At 36.0% G+C, this 23,679-nt stretch overlaps 1 long non-coding RNA gene across 1 annotated transcript in view; it reads left to right on the top strand.

Annotated features, from left to right (window-relative positions):
- Positions 1-23,679, top strand: part of LOC128779284 (uncharacterized) — a 54,470-nt gene that overhangs the window by 19,950 nt on the left and 10,841 nt on the right. The window contains exon 2 of the long non-coding RNA XR_008425182.1: positions 4,085-4,216. This is a non-coding gene — a long non-coding RNA (uncharacterized lncRNA). The remainder of the gene's footprint in view (positions 1-4,084; positions 4,217-23,679) is intronic.

The raw sequence follows: 23,679 nt of genomic DNA, 5'->3' as shown, positions 1-23,679 counted from the left end.
ATGCCTTTACAAAACATATTATGAGTTTCAAAACATCTCTTTGAATAACTGAGATAGTGAACTTTACCTGGAAAATTTGATGACTTGACATACCTTCTCTAGGAATAAGACATGCTTTCTTGGTTTTCAGTTTGGTTAGAGTTCCTACAGTTTGTCAGCTACCTTGTGGAAAAGGAAGCTATATTTGGAAAGAAGTCAGCAAACCTCAGATTGTAATTGTTTTTCCTGCCAAAAAAAAAAAAAAAAATCCAGAGTTCTGCTGAAGCCTTGACAGCTGTGCCTTGTCATGGAGAAAAATCTCCAACGAGAAAACAAAGAAGCATTTATCCCTATCATATATTATGCTCCAGTAGTGTGCATAATCTGGCTGTCATTTAAACATGTTTCCATAGCTTTAAAATAACTTCAGTGAGTGGCAATAACATCAAAGTTTTTTGTCCCTATTTTGTTATGTTTAAAATCATGAACATGTTTTACTTAGGGAAAAAGAGAAGATAATTACAGATAGATTAATTTCAAGTTATCTCAGGGACTACGTTACAAAGGAGGACTTTTTTGGTTTTGTAGGAGATTATTCCTGTAGGTGACACAGGTGAAATATAGGCATTTTCATCATTTCTAGAATCAGTAAAAATAAAAACTCGACTCTGTTATGCACAGCATAACTCTACTCATTATGTAGAGTTACGCCTACACGTTATACTACACCTCAGACTAAAGTCCAGAATTCCTTGTACAATTGTTCATGACTTTGCTTCAAAAGCAGGGATTTGCATTTTGACAAAATGCCTTCCTGCAAAGATTGACCACAATTCAAACTCTTTCTCTGGACATGGTATTAGGGAAAACATTCGTGAACATTTGGAAAAATTGGAAACCACTGGGCTCCTGAATTAAAGAGTTGACTTATAAAGATTTTTTTGAAATGTGTTCAGCAATTAGAATGTGCGTTAATGATTCTAGGTACGAAAAGACATTCTCCTTGGACCCACGTGCCGGACCATTTATCACAGAGTTCCGAGTGGGTATAATTTATGGGCAGCGGGAGTCGCGTTCTCCTCTAGAAGCTCAGATGGGCCAGTCATACTGCATGATGTTCTTTTTCTAAAACTAAAGTAAATCTAACATCGTGATTCCTTGAAAGTGAGGCTTTGATGTGCTGGGGAAGGAGTGGGAACATGTGTTAGGTCTGAGTGTCCTGGGGCCTAAGCCAGTCTTCTCTGGGATGCTTCAGTGAATCACGCTGCTGTTTCTTTTCCCTGTGAGTTCTGGTGACCACCCGAGGACCCTGAGTAGGAAATGATGGTTTTCTCCTCTCAGGGAACCCACAGCTTCATTTTCCTAATCATGGAAAGCCCCCTTGTTCTCATTTCTTGTCTTTCTCCATACCTGAAGAACTACTTAGCAGAATCTCTCCATTAGGGCTACCTTTTGAAAACAAAACAAACCCCTCCCACAGAACTGTCTCCCTCTCCTCACTAGAGTATCAAGGTTTTTCTACTTTCAACCTGTGACATAGCCAATAGGTAAGGGCATACTAAAGGTATACAGGAAAGAAAACCCCCAAGACAAACACAAATTAACATCTCCCAAATCATCTTCATAATTGTGTGAGTTTGGGCAAATTAAATTCTCTGTATCTTGATTTTTCTCATTTGTAAAGTTGGATAATAATTGCATCCACTATGAAGGTTAATGCACGCACTACACTCAGAACCATGGCTTACACATCATATAGTTATTATTATTTTTGTTTTAATTTTGAGCTAGTACAGCATGGTGCAGAAGGGCAGGATCTCCTAAGTCAGTCTGATTTCGTATTCATGAACTATCTGAATTTGGGCCGACTTACCTGTCAGGGTGTCAGTTCCCTTGTCTGTGCGATGACAAAGACAATTAACTAGCTCATAGCTTTTGGGAGTGTAAAAGTGCTTGGGAAAGTGGCTTGTGCATGGGATTCAAAAAAAAATCTCTTGATGAATGTATCTATGAGTCTACCAGTCTTATATCAAATAAATCTATTATATAGCATATATCCAGTAGGAATATATATCTCAGTAAAGCACATTTTTTATCATTTTATATTATAGTTTATTCTATATTTATCAGGAACATCTCAAAATACCTTAGCGATATAATCAAGCTGGTCTTAAAACTGGCATACGTGTTCATTGTTAAGCAGAAAGACATATACGGGTGCTACTACCAGCAAAACACATTTCTGATATTACCCATAATAGATATGCATAGTAGAACAAAGGATAATGAATCGATTTGTTTTAGATGTCTTCTGAACTTGATAATATGTGTTATGGTAGCAAATACTTCAAAAATTTGAATTCTTCTAAGCTGTGCCCCCTTGTATTGATTAAAAACGTCACTACCACAACGCCCCCCACCACAGCAGCGATGACTCTCAGGGCTGGGGCAGGCAGTGCCATGGATGTGGTCAAATGAATTCTGGGAATGAGTTATCAACTTTAATAAAGGACATGTCTAATTGAATGAAGTCATATTTAACTTTTCAGAACAAATATTAAGTTTTTACCATTTAAAATGTTAACTTTTATTTTAGTTATAAAATATATTGGAATTTTTTGTGCCATAGAGATTTTTGAAGTTTTTAGAAATTTTCAATTACGGTTGATATATAATATTATATCGGTTTCGGGTTTACAGCTGAGTGATTTGACATTTATACAACTTACAAAGTGGTCACCTGATAAGTGTAGTACCCATCTGACACCATACATAATTATTAGAATATTATCGACTATATTTCCTATGCTGTACTTTACATCCCCACGACTCTTTTGTAACTACCAATTTGTACTTTTATTTTCTGCTCTTTACCTTTTTCCTTTTTTTATATATATATATATAATTTTTAAATTACAGTTTCCATTCAGTATTATTCTGCATTAGTTTCAGACCTACAACATAGTAGTAAGACAGTCATGTACTTTGCAGAGTGCTCCCCCAATATTTCATGTGCCCACTTGGTCCCGTACATCGTTATTATGATGTTATTGACTATATTCCCTCGGCTGAAATTTACCTCTCTGTGGCTATTCTGTGAACACCTGCTCTCGCTCCCATCTCCTCTCTTCACCAAGAATAACTCATAATAACCACAGGAAAACAACAAAATCTAAAAAATAATTTGAAGGTCTTTGAATTTTATATAAATCTTGATAAAACAATTAGGCTTCCTAAAAATGAGCCATGGTTCCAACTATATCAGGAATAATGTGACAATACAGCAAAATCTAACATGTCTGAAATGCCTACTGCTACTCTAGTTATTTTTGATATCCCATATGGCCACATCGAATGTCTTCAATAAAGTATCTGAACCATCAAAGTCAATTTGGCTCATGTGCAGAGATAATAAATTCAATTAGAGCCTCACTCTACAGCAGGTATTGGACAAGAGAAGGAATGCACTGCCCCGGTGGCATTTACAGGAATGAAATCTGATGGCTTGTATAATTTTCAAAAAGTAATTCTGAATTGTTCAGGACATGTTTTATGTAAAAATTATTTACCTATACATGAATAAGATTAACATGCACCTTAAATTGGGATAATATATCCATTGAAAAAAAATTTGGGATTTTCTCCTCCTAACAATTTAAGGTAATTCTGTGTGTCTATGTGTGTGTGTGTGTGTGTGTGTGTGTGTATGAAAAGAAATTTTTGCTAATTTAGCAGCTCAAGGTACCTGACTATGCTTTTTAAAGTTATACATAACAATTTTTAATTCAGAGTCTTATATACTTTGAGCCACTAAGTACTACTCAATAAGCTTTTAGCACATATGTGAAACAAGGTAAATTAAAATTCTTTACTATAATTTAAAGGTAAGATCAAAAATATTAGTGATAATAATTGTTTTTATCAGTTACAAGGATTATATTGTTTTTAATCTTTCGATTAAAATATCCACTTCTTGATGAACCATAGCCAGAGTTGAAAGATGTGCCGGTTGCACATTTTTTTAGTGAACCATCTACAGAATCTTGGCGGTATACCAAACTGTCTTTGTTTCGTTCACCAGTTTGTGTATCTGTGTCTGCTTCAGGTGCCTTTCTGCTGGGGTCAGCTGAGGTTGTTCCGCTTCCTGTGTTCCTCACTCCCCCTGAATCAGGTTAATGTGGCATGTTCTCCTTGTGAAGATGGCAGAGATGCAAAAAGGAATGCCCAGCCCAGACAAGTACGTATCACATGCCCACTTGTGTCATTGCTGCTGATGTCTCATTGACCAAAGAAGTTCCATGGTCAAGCTCAAAGTCAAGGGCTAAGAGTATATTACCCACCCTCTTCTCCCAACGAGGCCATGACAAAGGGGTTGGATGCAGAGAGGGGTAAAGAATTGTGGCTAATAAATCAATCTATCACATGTAGTTATTGCTACAAAATTAGACGAACTAACTTAGAAGGACATCATTTATGACAGAAATTGTTTTAGATATTCTGGGTGGATACTTCCAGTTTTATGCTAAATGACAAAGCAAAAAGTATATCACATCACACCTGGAGTTCTGAATTTTTTTTTTTAACATAGAAGGTAAAAACTAAGTGTTTTGTAACCCAAACTGTAATTGATTTGGTTCTAGAAAATATTTGTTCATGTTCTGTGAAGCGTTTTGAAGTTATTTAAAAATATGTTCAATAACATGCCATTGGTTACATTCTCTAATGAGTAAGTAATTATTTTTCTTTATTGTCCTGTCTCCTTTGCATATTTTAGCTTCAAAATTATTAATTTTTTCCACTCTGCAGTGACAACTTTTGGGCCATCCAAGGGAATTCATTACTGACATGTATACCCTAGCATTAACAGGGTGGTTTTATTCCCTCATTCCCCAACTTGTATGCCCATCTTTTCTCTTAATGGCCAGGATATTCTAGCAGGAAAAAGCAGGATCTCATGTCACTGCCTATTTTTTATTTTTTATTGGGCAGCCTCAAAATACTTATGCTCTGGGGTACAATATAATAACATTCACATTTTTCACAATTTCCTTCACTGTTGAAGCAAGATTAGGGGGCAATGTCAACTGTTCTGTATGATTAATGGAATGTGGTAATTGTCATTAAGAAGCTAACTTAAATTTGAGTGGCTACCCTCTTTAGGGCTGTACTCATAGCTGCTTCTCTGCTGGTACTGATTACAACATATTTTATCTCCTTCTAGTTTACATTTTGGTGCACAAAGAAATCATTAATTAAAGTGAAAAATATCTCTTCTACCAGCTCATGACTTTTCAGGAACAGAACAAAAAAGCTAGCAAGTTTTCTCACAAATTCCTGCTGCGGATGTGAAGAGATGCTTCAAGTTCTGCCGTGGGTGGTTTTATCTACTTGCTCCAGAGTGGAATCTGTTTGGCACGCATAGGGGAGGGTACTTGCTTTTACAAACTGCAAGCTCTTGTCATCATGGGCCGTCAATACTGTCACTCAAGGAAGAAAAGTTGTGAATAACTGGCTTTGTTTTCTTTCTGACTTTAACCTTTGCCATTAAATTTGTGGCTGCTTTTATAGTTTCTCGCAAATTGCATGGTTTGTGCCTATTTTTGTCTAAGATGTTCAACTGTGAATGTTGCCTTTATAATTTGGTCATTCCTGTGTCATTATCAAGCATATAACCAACTTTGTAAGGCAGAGTATTGCTGTGACCTCATCCTGGATGAAAAGACTCATCTTTTCTCCATTGCTTGTGAGAATCATCACACAGATCCACTCGCCTTGGTTTGTTTGATTCCTTTTTATTTCCACTGGAATGTGGTTTACATTTATGTTATTATTCTTTATTATAGTATTTATTTGGTCACTTTTATAACTCCTTTTATGTGTTAGTAAAGTGCTTTTGACTCACTGATATATTTTTGCAGACAAAGCATATATTGCAACCCAATAATAACAACAGAAAATGCATATTTGAAAGCACATTCAATAGCATGCAAGTGATATGACAATGTATTAATCAAAACAAATATCATTAGGAGCCCTGGCTGGTGTAGCTCAGTGGATTGAGTGCCAGACTGGGAACCAAAGGGTTGCCTGTTCAATTCCCAGTCAGGGAACATGCCTGGGTTGCAGGCCAGGTCCCCAGGAGGGGGCATATGAGAAGCAACCACACATGGATTTTTCTCTCCCTCTTTCTCTCTCCCTTCCCCTCTCTCTAAAAAACCCCAAAAAACCAAAAAACCAAAAAAACAAATACCATTATGAGACTCAATGTTGGCTGAGAAAGATAAACTGACTACTGTGTTCTTAGTAAGAAATGCACAAATAAAACAGATTTTGAGAACATAGTAAGATATGTAATGATTTGTTCATTTAAAATCTGTTAATATCAATAAAAATTGTCAGTAAGGCAACAATACAATTGTTTCTTTTAGCCAGTAAATAGTCTGTGTACCACTTGGAACTCTACTGATCACCATTAAACTGCAGCACCCACTTCGCCAAATGCTGCTAAATACTACCTGACCGATATTTAAGAGGATAGGTCGTTAAGTGCTTTGTTTCTTCGGTAAATCACTTCTCTGACTCTGTCACACCTGCGTGTGTATTTAAAGTGGAAGTCAGGCAAATGAAGGTAATGCTACAGTTTTAATCTATTTATTAATTTAATTCAATTTAATGTATTGCATTACACTCAACAAACATATAGCACTTTTTAAATGCCAGGCTATATTCTAAGTACTTAAAAAATCCTAACTCATTTAATTATTGTAATACCACTACAGAGTGTAGACTTTGTTATTCCTGTTTTTGCAGATAAGGAGACAGGAGTATGGAGGACTCAGAAAACTTGTTTTTAAATACAGGAGTGGGGATTCAACCCAGGCCATTTGGCTTCTGATTGTCTATTATAAACACATTTCTTTATGGCAATTCTATTGTTTTATAAGTCTTAGAATGTTCAGCGTCTTGCCACATCAAATTGTTTTCATGAAGACTAGATGAGAAGAAAAAACACTGCCTAAAGGCGACCAGTTAGAATGAATTGCTGGTGCAATAGATGAGCATAAAGCAGTGAAATTTGATTTGAAAACAATAAGCCTAAATCGATATTATTCGACTGCTCTGGGTTTGAACAGTATGACATTTTATAATTTGGAAGATGGGATGAGAGACTCTATTTGGTGAAGTGTCTATTTAAGCTTGTTGGTAGTGAAATTTTAAAAGAACTCTAGTTTAAACATGTAAATAAATGTTTCTTATAGTTAATAAAAAAGTAAGTAAACATAGTTCAAAAGGTTACTTTGTGAATGAGAGTTTATAACAGTAGGTATATATTTTTTGAATGCCAGGGACACAAAAAGAAATGTTGCCAGTGACCCTTTAAGTATTTATAGTTTTAATTTGTACCCTTAAGCTACATTTTATTTGTTTTTAGATAATTTCATTTAATGAACTAAAATGCTGATTCTCTGTATTTGATATTAAGTTTCTTATCCATGTTTCAACACACACATCCATGAGTTTTGACAGGAGTCCCTGTCAAAACTCATATATTAATATAATAGTATGTGCCATAGTATAATATAATGTTTCATAGTATAATATAATGTGCCAAAATATAATATAATGATTCGAATGAACATAAATAACTGGTTCAAACTTTGCATTTAACATGACATGGCTAATAACCTCATAAAGTGGGAAACTAAAAATATGAGAGTATGTTCGGTGTGTATATTCACGTGTGTGCCTGATAGCCTGTCAACTCATTCTCACTATTTCAGTGTTATTTCCTATAAGTGTAAGGCAAGTGGTGATACATTAACATCTTGTTTATACTTCTGTTGGAAATTTCATATTTATGGCTTTTATACATTATTTTAGTTAAAGCCATAAGTAACCCACAGGAAGAAAAAAAAATCTTTGACAAAAACTTCAGGAACTCTAACTCAGCCAACAACGTTTATGCACCAAAGCACAATTCTTTCTTTTCTCTCCTTTGTTTAATAGTAGATAAACTTTATCTGTTCTTCCAAGACGGCATTGTCAACAGTCATAGTTTTTGTACAATAGTTACGTATTGACTATTTACAATTTACGGCAGTATTATTCCTCTGAAAAATGTACGTACAAAGGCGAAATAAACCCCGAGGTACTGCTGTTTGGATTTGTCGTCTGTCATAACCTGAAGAACCAGTCTTTTTTTTTTTTTAAGATTTTATTTATTTATTTATTTATTGATATATTTATTGATTATGCTATTACAGTTGTCCCATTTCCGCCCCTTCACTCAACTCCATCCTGCCCACCCCCTCCCTCCCACATTCCCCCCCTATATTTCATGTCCATGGGTCATACTTATAAGTTTTTTGGCTTCTACATTTCCTACACTATTCTTACCCTCCCCCTGTCTATTTTCCACCTATCACTTATGCTACTTATTCTCTGTACCTTTCCCCCCTCTCTCCCCCCCCACTCCCCTGTTGATAATCCTCTATGTGAGCTCCATTTCTGTGGTTCTGTTCCTGTTCTAGTTGTTTGCTTAGTTTTCTTTTGTTTTGGTTTCAGGTGTGGTTGTTAATAACTGTTTTTGAGTTTGCTGTCATTTTACTGTTCATATTTTTTATCTTCTTTTTCTTAGATAAGTACCTTTAACATTTCATATAATAATGGCTTGGTGATGATGAACTCCTTTAAGTTGACCTTATCTGAGAAGCACTTTATCTGCCCTTTCATTCTAAATGATAGCTTTACTGGATACAGTAATCTTGGATGTAGGCCTTTGCCTTTCATGACTTGGAATACTTCTTGCCAGTCCCTTCTTGCCTGTAAGGTCTCTTTTGAGAAATCAGCTGACAGTCTTATGGGAACCCCTTTGTAGGTAACTGTGTCCTTTTCTCTTGCTGCTTCTAAGATTCTCTCCTTCTGTTTCATCTTGGGGAATGTAATTATGATGTGCCTTGGTGTGTTCCTCCTTGGGTCCAGCTTCTTTGGGACTCTCTGAGCTTCCTGGACTTCCTGGAAGTCTATTTCCTTTGCTAGACTGGGGAAGTTCTCCTTCATTATTTGTTCAAATAAGTTTTCAATTTTTTGTTCTTCCTCTTCTCCTTCTGGCACCCCTATAATTCGGATGTTGAAACCTTTCAAGATGTCCTGGAGGTTCCTAAGCCTCTCCTCATTTTTTTGAATTCTTGTTCATTCTTTTCTGGTTGGATGTTTCTTTCTTCCTTCTGGTCCACATCATTGATTTGAGTCCCAGTTTCCTTCGCATCACTATTGGTTCCTTGTACATTTTCCTTTGTTTCTCTTAGCATGGCCTTCATTTCTTCATCTAGTTTTCCACCAAATTCTACCAATTCTGCGAGCGTCTTAATAACCAGTGTTTTGAACTGTGTATCTGATAGGTTGGCTATCCCTTGCTTAGTTGTATTTTTTCTGGAGCTTTGAAGTGTTCTTTCATTTGGGCCTTTTTTTTTTTTTTTTTTTGTCTTGGCGCGTCTGTTACTTAAAGGGGCGGAGCCTTAGGTGTTCCCTGGGGCGGGGTAACGCTGGTGGCTGCCCAGTGATGCTGTATGTGGGGGAGGGGCTGAGAGAGAGCAATGGCGCCCGCTCCACTCTCCACTGAATTTCAGTCTTTCACTCCGCTACCCACAATCTAATTGGGCCCCTCTGGTGCTGGTTCCTGAGTGGGTGGGCATGTGCACACTCTAGGCCACTGTGGAAGAACCAGTCTTTAGTAAACATTCAGTGAATCGATCTGGATGAAACAGAAGATTAAATGCTCTAACTTAAGTAGCATTTCCTAAGGCAAAGAATACATAGGCTATGAGTGAGTGGAAGCGATGTTCACCCTGCAAGGTGGCAACAGCCTGGGTCCGGCACTGCATCCCCAGACCTAGAAGAGTGCCCGATGCGCAGTGGGCGCTCCGAGACTGACTGAATGAGTCAGAAGTCGTGAATGCGAAGAGGCAGGCTAACGGGGCTTTTCAAATGAAAAGGTATGTTTTCTTACCACCAAAACTCTCCTTAAGGTTTACTAATTTTAAACAAAAAATGTGAAGGACTCCTGGGCTTTATTTCATCACTCTGAAGAGTTGTCTTTTTTTCAAGAAAATGTAGCGCTTACATTTGGGGACTGCAGCAAACTCGAGGGGCAAAGGAGCTTTCCCGATCCCTTAATTCCCTTCGCAGAGTTAGGTTTTGCTAAAGTGGCTGTGAGCCAAGTACACAGAGAAAGGTATTCAGAAAGGTGGAATTCTATATTCAAGTGCAGTAAAAGAATAAATGGAAACAGATACGTAAGTTGTAGATTTCTCGGGGCAGGGGGTGTTTGAAACTGGCTTACCAGCTTGGTATGGGGAACTCAGTCTAAGTAATAAAAGCTCCAATCAGAAAAGGATACTTTGAAAAAAAAAGAAAAGGAAAAGAAAAGGGCACCGTTTAAGGACATTAATGGAGACGAAAGCAAGTAAAATATAAAGAATAATCTTCCTTGGCAAAAGTCTTCATTGATTGTGTATGTTCTCTAAAACTACAACAAACAACATCTGTCCAAGGTCCGCTTTGCTGAAAAATGCCTACAGATCTTTTCCGTCTTTTGGAGACAGTTGATGTAATCTGGTAATCTATGATATGAAGTAATTGCCTTTTGGGGTTATCAAATTTATTTAGTCAAAGTGGAAGAGAGTCTCTAGTAATTGTTAGAAGATAATTAAGGTTTCTGCACCCAAATCAATAATAAAAGATAAAGCAATTGGAGATTAGTTAGTTCAGAAGATAAGTTTGAGAGGTGGCTTGTTGTCAGTCTTCAAGCATATAGAGAATTACCAGGTAGAGTAATTTTTTCTTTCTTTCTAATATATTAGTGTAGTTAGTGGGTTTGGTCAATCTTTCACCAACTATTTATTGAGTGTTTATTTTTTGCATAGTACTATGCAAGATTCTGTAGAAAACACAGAGCAATAAAGATCTTACAAGTGTGCCATATCAAACACAATTTTAAAAACGTGACTACCCACCATATATAAGTATTTGAATATGTATTGTTTCTTCATGGTTTATTTTTGGGGGAGAGAGTAGCAACTATTCTATTTCACATTTTGACAGGACCCAGCAAACTTCCTGATCTTCATGGACATAAGGAATCCAGAACAAAGCCATTCTGAGTGTCATTTGCAGTTAGATGTGGTTATGTTTCTAAGTTCTGATGATGACATGTGAGCACAGGTAGACGTGCAACATGTAAAACGTGCCCCGAAAGGGAGGGGGTATTTTGTATTCTCCCCTTCGGGCTGAGTTGTGGACTAGGTACCACAAAGTGGAAGTGGAAGATGAGGGTGTTGACATTTCTTCACTATCCTGGATGGTTGTTTGTGTGAAATAGAGAAAAAGGTGTTCCTCACTTAAGAAGGTTGCTTCCATTTGTATAAAATTGTCAATAAAAATCTACAATGTGTATTATATGAATGACACCCTTTAGAACTGTGCAGTGCAAAACCTGTACAACCATACTTGGTAAACCTGCCTGATAATCACGGAGCCACTGTAAGTGGTCTGGGACTGCAAACACATTTTACAATTTTTCTTTCAATTTTTTTGTCACTCAAATCCTAATTAAATCACTCTTCTCAAGAATGTAAGCTCCCCATGGAATAAAGATATTATCTGTCTTCTTCTATAACATTTTTCAGTGCTGAGGACAGGGCCTGCCATATAGAAAATGCTAAAAATTTGTTGGATGACTTGTTGAAAGAAGAAGGAAGGAAGGAAGGAAGGAAGGAAGGAAGGAAGGAAGGAAAGAGAGAAAGAGAAAGAGGGAGGGAGGGAGGAATGGAAAAGAGAGTGAGAAAGGAAAGAAGGAGTATTTTTTCCTTTGTGAAGACTTTGTAATTCTTTGAAATTTTGTCATATGTAAAACTATTTTCATTAGAATTATCTATAAAATACAACTATAATTATATCATTGATATTCACTATATTTAGTGATTAAGAAAATCACTGTACTTTTTAGTGAATCCTTTTTTTTCACATGTAGCTAACTAAACATGTGTTTAAAATTTAGAAAAATCTTTTGTAAGTGTGGCCTGAGCTATTTATGTGTGTTGACAAGTTAACCATGTAAAATTTAAATAGTGACCATTTTTGAAGGGTTGCCAAAAGAATTAAAGTCCTTTTTTGTCATTCATTCAGCATTTACTAAACTTCTCTTGTGAGTGTAACATTATCCTCTATGCACAGTGTAAAATGTAGGGAGTCTCTGTGTAATTGCCAACCACACCAATTCTTTCTATGGGTTCTGAATTACAGGAGAAATCTGAGAAAGAGTTAAATCTTTCTTAGACAAAATGCTTGTTTCCTTGCTGTTAAAATTGGACTGGGTAATTAAGCCTTTCAAGTTTATCTACCATGGGGTAGGGGGTGGTGAGGGCAGCCTTCACGGGGTCTGCGTGCACCACTCACCCAGGTATTTTCCCAAATTGTCAGAAATCATCTCCATAAGCTCCCTCCTTTCCCTGTGTGGGATGTCCATTGCTCTATTGTTTATTTTCATCGGTTGATACCATCTTCCCTCATTTTGCCAACACAGTTTTGGATTTGTTCTTGAACGTATTCATCATTTCCTGAAAATGCTGAGGCAGATACCAAGTAAAAGCATGGGTCCGTTCTTTCCATTTTTCTGGATATAAGGTCACCAGGACTTGTGCACTGTGTCTCCTTTTTACCCTGCACTTACTTTTAATTGACTAACCATAAAGAAAAAAAATCATTTCCTTCTGCAGTCCTATATATTTTGAAATGTATTTTGTTTTTCCTCTTTTTCAAAAAATAGTTCTGACTGTGAAGTTCATGCTATCTGGAGATAAGAGGAGAGATGGTCAAAGAAAGATACTTGAAAGAAATGTTTGAAATGTATGAAAGATTGTGTTTATCCAAGTGCTTAAGTAATAGAGTAGCATCCCTGTGTAGGAAGTTAAAAGTTGCCCTAGCTATTCTGAAATTCACTCAGAGGCTTTCATTTAATCCCTAGCCAGCCTTGGTAGGATTTACACAAACACACTTTTAATGTTGATGTGAGTCTTCCCTGTGGTGTCATCTCAGATTTGCAAATGGGAAACTGGAAGAGTGCCCTGTTGGACTGAGAACAACAGATTACAAGGCAGAGTGTATTCCTCTCTTTCAGTGGATCTGTCCCACTACGGGACCCTCCTCAAACTGCTTATCTGTACACGGCCACTTTTTCAAATAAGCTCATGAGTGTTGGTATATTTTCCAAAAGGTTATTCTTACACATGGAAATATTTAAAGCATAAAAATATGATTTATTTACAGAATATATCTACCTCTCAACCATGATTATCCAGTTTTTAAAAATAATCCAAAGGGTCAGGGGTCCCTCAAACCCTGTAGGTTCAGTGATTCACTAAAAGAACTCAGAGGACTCAGCAGACAGCCATAGTCACAGTAAGGTTTGATACAACAAGGCTACAAAGCACAATCAGCAAAGGGAAAAGGTGCTGGGACCAAGTCCAGAGGAAACCAGGCACAAGCTTCTAAGGGTCCTCTCCCAGTGGAGTGACACAGAATGTGCTAAATTCTCCCAGCAGAGTGGAGACAACATACATGAAATGTTGCCTTCCCAGAAGCCCCTTGGGGACTCAGTGACCAGGATTTTTGTTGGGGGCTGGTTACATAGACACCCTCTGCTTAGCATGCATCCAAATACTAGACTCCCAGATGAAAAGCAGGTGTACAACCTAAACCATACTGTTTGCACAGTTTAGACACAGCATACCAGCTACCTAGTAGAGAATGGAGAGAACACTCTCGAAACCCAAGTTCCCATGTGCCAGCCAAAGGTCAACCTTGCAAGTAGACCTTTCTAAGCATTCATAACTATCTCAGCTCACACTTGCTAGTTAAGTCTTGACTGTATGCAGTGTCTCTTTCTCCTTACTGTGTAGATTATTATTTTGTCCCATTTAGTAACCTTCAAACAACAAATAGAGCAAAGGGGAAGAAATTCATCAATTTGGCTCTCCATGAGTAAATCTTTTAAAGATTTAATAATGATGATGGAAATATATGTATATACATATATATTTACGATAGGTAGCATACAGTCTTGCTTCATTTTTCCCACTTAACTCCTTCACATTTCTTAAGAAAATTGAGTTTGCTTAATATATTAAATATTTTGTTATTTTATTGGATTATTAGTTACTTTTACTATTCATTGTTTGATAATTAAACTTATTTTGCGATAATTGTAGGTTCAAGTATAGTTGTAAGAAATAATGCAGAGAGATCTCATGTACCTGTCACCCAGTTTCCCCAATGGTAACTCCTTGTATAACTCTAGTGTAATAAATAGCGTAACCTGGAAATTGACATTGGTACTTGCTCAGATTTCATTCGTCTTGTATGTATTCATTTGTGAATGTGTATGCCTTTTGGTTTTGTGCAATTTTATAACATGTGTAGATTCTTATAACTCTCACCAGAATCAAGAAAGAGAATAGTTTCATCTCTACAATAATTCCTTGTGGTGTTCTTTTATTACTACACCTACTTTCCTCCTCACCCATCCCACTCTCCCACCCCCGTCCCTAATCTCCGATGACCACTAATCCGTTTTCTATCTCTATGTCATTTCCAGAATGTTATAAAAATGGAGTCACATAGAGTAAGCTTTGGGACTGGATTTTTCCCTCAGATAATTCCCTTAAGGTACACGTATCAACTATGCTTTCCTGTTTATTGCTGAGTAGTATTCCATGGCCTAAATATACCATACTTTGTTTACCTATTCACCCATTGACAGAAATTTGGGTAGTTTCCAGTTTTGGGTTATTACAAATAAAGCTTCTGTGAACATTTGTAATTTTTTACATGAGAACAAATTTTGATTTTTTGCAATGAATACCCTAGAGTGCACTTGGAGGTGTTTATTTTTATAAGAAACTGCCAAACTATTACACAAAATAGCTTTATCATTTGACATTCCTACCAAGAAAATGTGAGATAAATAGGTTTTCTATATTCTTATACACGTTTATTACTGTCACTGTTTTTTATTTTAGCCATTCTGATAGATGTGTAATAGTATCTCATTGTAGCTTTAATTTTCACTTCCATAAAGCCTAACACTGTTGGACACCTTTTCACATGCATATTTGCTATCTGTAAGTCCTCTTAGGTGAAATATATATTGCTCATAAATTGGATTCATTTTGTTGAGTTTTGAGAATTTTTATTTTACATGTACTAGATACTGGTTCCTTGTCAGATGTTTGCAAGTATTTTTTCCTCATCTGTGGCTTATCTTTTCTTGTTTCATCCTCTTAATAAGGCATTTTATAAAGCAAAAGTTTTAAATTTTGATGTCCATCTTATCCATGTATTGTCCTTTCGTGTGAAGTCCAAGAACTCTTCCCTTAGCACCTAGGCCCTGAAGACTTTTTCCTAGGCTTTTTTCCTAACAGTTTTATAGCTTTACATGTTATATATTTAAACTGATTGCCTAGAGTGATAATATTCAGCAAAAACACCACCTTGTAATTTCTCTGTGAAGGGTGACATACTGGATGTGTGTTGCCACTGTATAATTGCCAAATTCGTGTGAAGTCTGGTGCGCTGTTCCAGGGCATAGGATACTGTTAGTGGTAAGCAGAAGTTGTAGATTGGGAAAAAACAAACTTTAAATATTTTTAGACAATCATAATTTGAATCACATTTTCCACCTCAAACAAAAAAAGGCAAGAAAAATTAGAGTGAAAAATGAGTTTTTTCTAGAAATTTGAAATTAAAAAATAATATTTTCATAGCAGAAAGACCATTTTATATCATGGAATTTTATCCTGAAAGCATTTTGGGAGTGCTTTTTCAGAGAAGGCTCAGGAAGTAAGCTTCCCCTTTCCATTTGAAGTGAAAATACAGATGAATGCTTGTCCAGCAGAGTGGCTCTCTTCCAGGCTGCTCTTTATCGCCAACCCTGGTCCCCTTTAACACGAGCAAGTACATCCGCAAACTCAATTCCACATGAGTGTCTGAATCTGGGTGTTTTCATTTTTACTGAATTTTGCCTGACACAGAGAGTCATACCATAAAATTTCTTTCAGCTTGCAGCCGCTTCCTACCCATGCTTCCCACGTATTAGAAAACAGTTCACTTCCTGGCAACTCACCAAGGACTGGCTTTTTATCTCTCTCAGAAGAAAAAAATTTCCCCTTTTAAACTGCAGAAGTGGAAATTGCAGGGAAGGTTTTTTCACGCAGGCGGATGTGCAGCCAGGGAATAAATAGTTCCATTAAAATACATCCAACTGTTAAAAAGGACCTCAGTGCCTCTAGATGGCACACTACCATTATTTTTTCTTAACTTCAGACCAGTCCCTGCTTTTCAGCAATCAGGTAGCACGGGTGCTGGTTCCAAGATCATTCAATTTTTAAAAAAATTGTTGTGTTGTTGTCTCTTGTACAACAACACAATTAAAAAAAACTGCTGTGTTGCCCGTCTTTCCAGTTGTTGTCTGTGTATTCTGAAGTTGCCTTGAACTTCCGTTATTTTTTTTGACTTGTATTTATGTTAACACGTCTCAGTGTTCAAATTCTATGTCAGTTATCTGCAAACCCACTACTGCTTCATCCTAATAAACTTTATGTACATACACACACACTCTAAAATTATTCACGTGCATTTATGTGCTGAGTCTGCCTAATAGTATTACTGATATAAGTAAAATGTAAGGATATAAATCTAAAACAAGTTTACTTCATGCCATTTTCAACTGGTTGGTGTTTTATAAGCAAAATATTAATATTTAAAAAACTGCACTTTTATGCCATATGTAATTTTGCTTTAACCTGTGTATGTGAAGGGAATATGAATTTGAATGTCAAAAACAAAGATAGAAGAGCATTAAGTAGTATGTTTAACAATCTCCTTACACATGAATTCTCTATCAAAACATTAAGTGAAAATTCTCTTCCACCTGGACCACTAGACATTTAATATTTGCTTTCAGCCTTTTTTTTAAAGTCGGTTTTGCTTCACAATAACATTTGAAGGAAAATATTGAATTTGAATTATATTTTAAGTGTGATAGGATTTTTAAATAGAACTTGAATTCAACTTATGAATCAGTCAATGTTTTAGCTGATAAAAAATTTCAGGTGCACTTATTTTTAGTGATTGTAATCAAAATACAATCAGAATACAACAGAACCAGTGATATTTGCATTGTGTCAGAAGAACATTTTTTGAAATAACACTCTCTCTAGATTTAGAGTATTCTGTGAACCCAGAATTAATATAATAATTATATCTAGTAAACACATTTCAGTGAAAAGCACCTAACAGAAATAGAATGGAGAAACACATTTCCATAGTTACTTGATGCTTTCAGTCAGTGGGCCACAAAGAGATTGAACTTGAGAAAGATGATAAAATGTGGCAGGCATTTCCCACCCTTAAAGTGTTCTTTCTCAGAGTCTCTAACCCTGAGATTCTATGAGATTCCCAATGATCCTCTGTATTTCTCCTCAGAACTCATGACTACCGATTAGCTCCGATATTTCCTGGAAGAAATAATGTAATTGCATATCATGTCTAACAGTCTTCTCATAATCATGCTTATGAAATTTATGTGCTTAAGAAAATACTGGCTAACTCCATATCTGACAAAGAACTTGTAACTGGAATACACAAAGAGCTTTGAAAACTCAACAATAAAAATACAAAAAATTCAATCAGAAAATGGGTGACAGACATTTCACCGAAGAAGATAAACAGATGAAAAATGATCACATGTAAAAATTTTGAACACCATTAAACATTAGGGAAATAAAAAATAAAACCACAATGAGATATTACTCTACCGCTGTCAGAGTGAGTAAATTACAAAACAGGCACGGCCTCAGATGCCAGTGAAGACGGAGAGAAACTCGATCACTCAGTTTGCTGGTGGAAATGTGATATGGTCTAGCCACTCTGGAAACCATTTTGGTAATTTCATGTAAAAATAAACATGCAGTTTTTGCCATATGACTTAACAATTGCACTCCTGGACATTTATCTCAGAGAAATAAAAACTTATGTTCAAACAAACCTGCACATGGATGTTTTAGCAGTTGTGTTTATAGCAGCCAAATATCTGTCTGTGGGTGAATGGTTAATTAAGTGTGATACGTTCATTTCTGGAATACCACTCAGCAATGAAAAGCAACAAACTATTGATGTACAGAACAACCTGGGTGAATTATCAGAGAAATATGCTGAGAAAAATAATAAAAAATTATATACAGTAATGATTCCATTTATGTATTTTTGAAATAAAAAATTGAGAAATGGAAAACATATTTTTGCCAAAAGGGGTTAGAAGTGGCAGAGGGGGCTGATTTTAAAGGAACCATGCAAAACTGGTACAGTTTGAATAAAATCTATGGGTTGGACCGCAGTCAGTTTCCTGGTTGTGGTATGTTACTGTAGTTATGCAACATGTCAAAATTGAAGTAGGCCGGACAGAAAAAGGTGCATAGCATCTCTCCAGACATTTTTTGGCAAGTTCCTATAATTATATATAATTATTTAAAAAAACCCCAATGTGCTTATTTCCCCCATAGATTATGCTATGTAGATCTCCCAGAGATGAAACTAATTTCTTTTGGGGGGCTATGATTATTTTAATTATGATAATTTTCTGTTTGATTATAAAAGAGACACAATTATTAGATATTGAAGTGTTAAATGCAAAAATGTTTTATTTAAATAATTTTTGCCAGGAATATGTACTCGTCTTAAGCTTCTTAATGTGTCATAGATATTCTATGACTGTTTTCACTTAAACTTTCTTAGGATTATGTTTCCTTGTCATGTATGATGTAGCTTGTAACTTTTTCTTTCCGTTTGATCTACCAGGCCTGTCCAGAAAGTATCCAGCCATGTACTGTGAAAAATTGAGACATTTATAGAAGAAGAAAGATATGAGAAACATTGCACATAGGACAATGACACCTCATTCCCCTTTAAAGTAGGCACCTTGGGACATCACACAGTTCTCCCAATCACCATTAGCTGCCTCATCGAATTTTCCTGAATCTCATCAGTATTCTAAAATCTCTTCCCTTTCAAAGGGAAGATTTTAGTTTTGGGAAAAGCCCTAAGTCACAGGGTGCCAAATCTGAGCTGTAGGTGGGCTAAGCTACCTGAGTAATTTGATGTTTCACCAAAAAACTGCATGAAACATGATACATGAGCAGGCACATTATCTTGATGAAGCTGCCAATCACCAGTTGCCCAGAACTGCAACCTTTGGAATCATATGAATAGTTTCCATGGAGGAATGTTCAAGCTTAACACAAAATTTAATGCATATTCATTGCTCTACTCTCTCAGTCATTTTGAATGTGACAGCCACACAGTACACATGCTCACTCAACAGCATCTACTGCCCCCACTGACTAGTACAGTGAAGTCATCATTGTTCACGCATGTGCATTCCAGTCCACTCTCCCTGGCTGCCAGGTTACATTGATTTCATGCAAACCATTCTTGTTATATTAACAATGGCTGGACTTTTCTGGACAGACCTCATATATTATGTTATTTAGCCCTGTTCCTATTAAATCTAAAAATAGTATGAATGAAAAATGAAGACAACAGGCAGATGACACATGTAGATTTTTATGATCTTTTTAAAAAAGATTATTTCTTTTTTTTTTTTTTAGATTATTTCTTTATTTATTTTTAGACAGAGGGGAAGGGAGGGAGAAAGAGACGGAGAGAAACATCAATGTGTGGTTGCCTCTCTCATGCCCCTACTGGGAGCCTGACCTGCAACCCAGGCATGTGCCCTGACTGGGAATCAAACCAGCGATCCTTAGGTTCCTAGGCTGCGGTGCTCAATCCAGTGAGCCACACCAGCCAGGGTGGATTTTATGATCTTGGGAGAATTCTTAATGTATCTTTTGTGAAAAGGTTAATTTTATATCAGGATAAATTTCTCATATAATACCACTAGTATTACTAGAAATTTCCAAAGTAAGTTTATAACAATATAAATCAGTTACCTCAAAAACATACAATTTTCTATGACCAACTTGAACCACAGTGGCATGGCAACAGCAGAATTGTGGTTTTAAAAAAACATCACTTATTTTAGGAAAGCATTAAACTCCAACATCTTAGCTTTTATCTGATTCTAGAATGAATCTTTTCTGAGGCCAGTCTTCCTGAATTCAGGATATATTTCTGGGCCAAATTCACCAGCTTGGATGCAATTAAAAATCTTTGACTTTTTTACAGACTTCTCTAGGTTTTCTCAGCTTTCGCGTTATTCTTTCTATCTTTTTTATCTTTCTACCATGATAGGTGTTAGCCTGAGCTTCCGAAACCTCACACACAACTGCTCTTTCAAGAGATCGTGTTTCTCCTCCTTCCTCAAAGAATGAGCTGCTGTGCAGGTGACTCAAAGTTAAGGAGTCAGAATTAGACCACGGTGACATTTATTAAGCATAATCCTGTGTGTCTAGGAGGGGGGAGTTGGCAGGGGTGTTTGGGTAGGGAGAATAAAATGGATAAGAAATGTACCCAAAAGAACAGAATTTTTTTCAGTGTTGTGTATCATACTATGGATTAAGCCAGACTCTAAAATCTCTGCATGTTAATTTAGGAGGAAATCTGTCATTTAAAACCTTTAAGTGCTATGATTACTTGGTTTAGAATGAGAAGATCCGGGCTAGAGTATCGACTCTCCAATGTCCCAGCCTTACGGTCTCGAATGAGGTAACGCTGTGTTCTTTGACATTCTGACGTGTAACGTGAGGCTTGTAATACTGTCCTGAAATGGCTTTCCCAAAGTTGAAATAAATTTTCCAAATATTAAGGTCTATTTAAATAGAAGGTGTTAATTGCTCTTTAGCAATCATTATAATTTAGTTAATGTATTTCAATTTACATGTATAATGTGTATGTGAGTGTATTATCATCTGTATATATGTAAATTTGTTTCATAAAGGGCTGAGAGCAGTCTTTTTTCTCTTTTAAACACACACATCTCCATAGCCTAGTACATAGAAAGCATCTAAAAATATCTATTGAATGAATGGATGACAAGTTTCAAGGAAAAAAAAATTCAAATCTAAAGATTTAATTTATTTGAATTTAATTGGTTTCAGGATAAAATAATCCCAGAAAATTTTAGAGTAGGGACAGAATTATAGCATTTCAAATAAGATTAAATAATTTTAGAAATGATAGTAAATGTTTTTTAACTGTTTTGTTTTATTGTTACTGGCATGGCCACAGGCATCAGTCATGACATTTTTCTCATCATAAACTTTAAGTAACTTCCACTACTTAGGGAATGAAATTTAACTCTTTAGTCTGGTGCTAACCTTTTCATATTTAGTTTTCCATCTTACCATTCTTGTCTCTTTTGGATACATCTTATACCTCCCAACTATTTTGCTTTCCCTACTCTCATGCCTCCTTGTCTGTGTCCAGGCTTCTTCCTCATTTTGGAATGTTCTTCAGTTTATTTCTACAGGATCAGATCCCACCTACCTGCCAAGCTTTGTCTCTATTGTCAACATCACTGTGAAGTCCACACAGATACCCTTAATTAGAGGTAATCTCTTCCTGCCTCAGTATCCACTCTGTTTACCCTCTCGAAACCTTTCCTTTCCCTAGTCTGAAGGGTAAACTTTTCGATAGCAGATTCTACATCTGATTTATTGGTTTTTTTAGTTGGTATACAAGATCTAATTAGTTTCAGATTACATCATAGAGATTTTATACTTACATACATTACAAAATATTCACCACAAATAATCTTTGTATTTTTAAGCTTACCTACATTGTAAAAACACACCAGTTATTTGTGTATTGAACAATTTGAGTGCACTGCATTTTCATGCTTCTGCTGGTAAATAACTTGCATGAATCAGTAATTGTTATTTACAATAAAGAATATATAGATATCCATGATTTTGACATAGTCAGCCTTATTAAGATTAATTGATTTTGGCAAAAGTGCTAGGTGATTCTTTTCAACAAATGGTGCTGAAACAATCAGACAGCATATGATAAAAAAAAAAAAGAAAAGAAACAGAGAATAAAAGAGAATTTAGACTGAACCCCACAAATAAAATGAACTCATAATGGGTCATATACTTAAATGTGAACACTGAAAGTATAAAACACAGGAGAAAATCTTTGTGAGCTTTAGTTATGAAAACTGATCTTAGATATAAAATCAAAGGTATAATCTATAAAAGAAGAAATAACCTGGATGTCATCTAAATTAAAAGTTAAAGCTTTGCTCCTCAAAAGATGATGGTAAGAAAAAAAGAAAAGACAAGCCAGAAAATTTGAGAACATATACATGAATCATATATTTGATCAAGGAATTACATCTAAAATATATAAATAACTCTTACAATAAGAAACTCAATAAGAAAACTACCCAAGTAAAGAATGCACATGGGATTTGAATGGCATTTCAACACATGGGTAGCAAATAAGCACACAAAAATATGCTCAACATTATTAGTCACTAGAGAAATTCCCCTCCAAGCCACAACGAGACACCACACCGCACCTTGTGCCTCTCTCAGGACCACCTTGTGCTGCTCTTTTGCCCATGAGAAATTCAGCTCCCTTTTTGATTTCCCCCAAAATGTAGTATTTATTCAAGGCATCTGAGTGGAAGAGATTTACTGAATATGTTTGGGGCAGTGTTTGCATGCTACAGAGTAAGAAATTTTAAGCAAAATGGTAGATAGGACTATAGATTTCCATGAAACAAAGAAAACTATGGATTTTCATGAAACAGGCTCCTACTTGCACATGTTTCTTCCAAAGATTCATTCCTAATTGGAAAATTTGAAACTTGGGGTTCTTTTTTCTTAGTGAGGACCACCAAAATTATGGAAGTTTGTCCCCACCAAACTTAAATCTGTTTCTGGGCATTATTATTAATTTATTTCAGCTGTCCTTCCCCCATGGCGTTTTCTTAGTCCTTTACTCCCCAATATTTCTAATCTCTCTCCATCTCTAAATTCTTTCTCTTTTTCCTACTTTTCTCCTCTTCCTCTCTTAACAAAAATTGTCTACTTGTCTCATTTGAATGAATTTAGTTCTCACCTCCAAGGTTTTGAAGCTCTACGTGGACTTTGCCCAGGTAGGCTATTTGTTTCCAAGGAAAAAGAATTCTCATGCCAACTTTTAAGGTAAAAAAAATTTCCACCTAGTTATGTAGCTTTTTACCTCCATTCCCTCTTACTACTGATTACAGGCCCTCTAAGTTATTTCCATGGAAATATCTGTCTTTGATCCAAACCGGCATGTATTTTATGAAAAGATTAAAAGCATCTGTTGTATATTCTAATTTTAAGACACCTTTTTACTTCATAAATGAAACCTATAACTTTGTATCAGTTCTCTTTCTTATAATTCCAAATCCATTTTGATACTCAAGAGATCGGTATTTAGAGTTAAAAGTACTATTTCCATTTCTTCCCAAATTCTGCTCACATATGAATCACTTCTTAGCTACCAATCCGTTTTCCTTTAGTCAGGGTTATAATGATTGCTAAGAAGGGGGTCTCAGTCTTTTCCAGGTCATGCCGCCCACTTTTAGAATATGACTAAAGCTGTAAACTATCTCCTTAAATATATGCACATACAACATTTGTTTCTGCAACA

The sequence above is a fragment of the Desmodus rotundus genome, chromosome 9 (genome assembly GCF_022682495.2).
Source record: "Desmodus rotundus isolate HL8 chromosome 9, HLdesRot8A.1, whole genome shotgun sequence".
Classification (NCBI taxonomy): Eukaryota; Metazoa; Chordata; class Mammalia; order Chiroptera; family Phyllostomidae; genus Desmodus; species Desmodus rotundus.
This window is presented reverse-complemented; position numbering and strand designations above follow the sequence as displayed.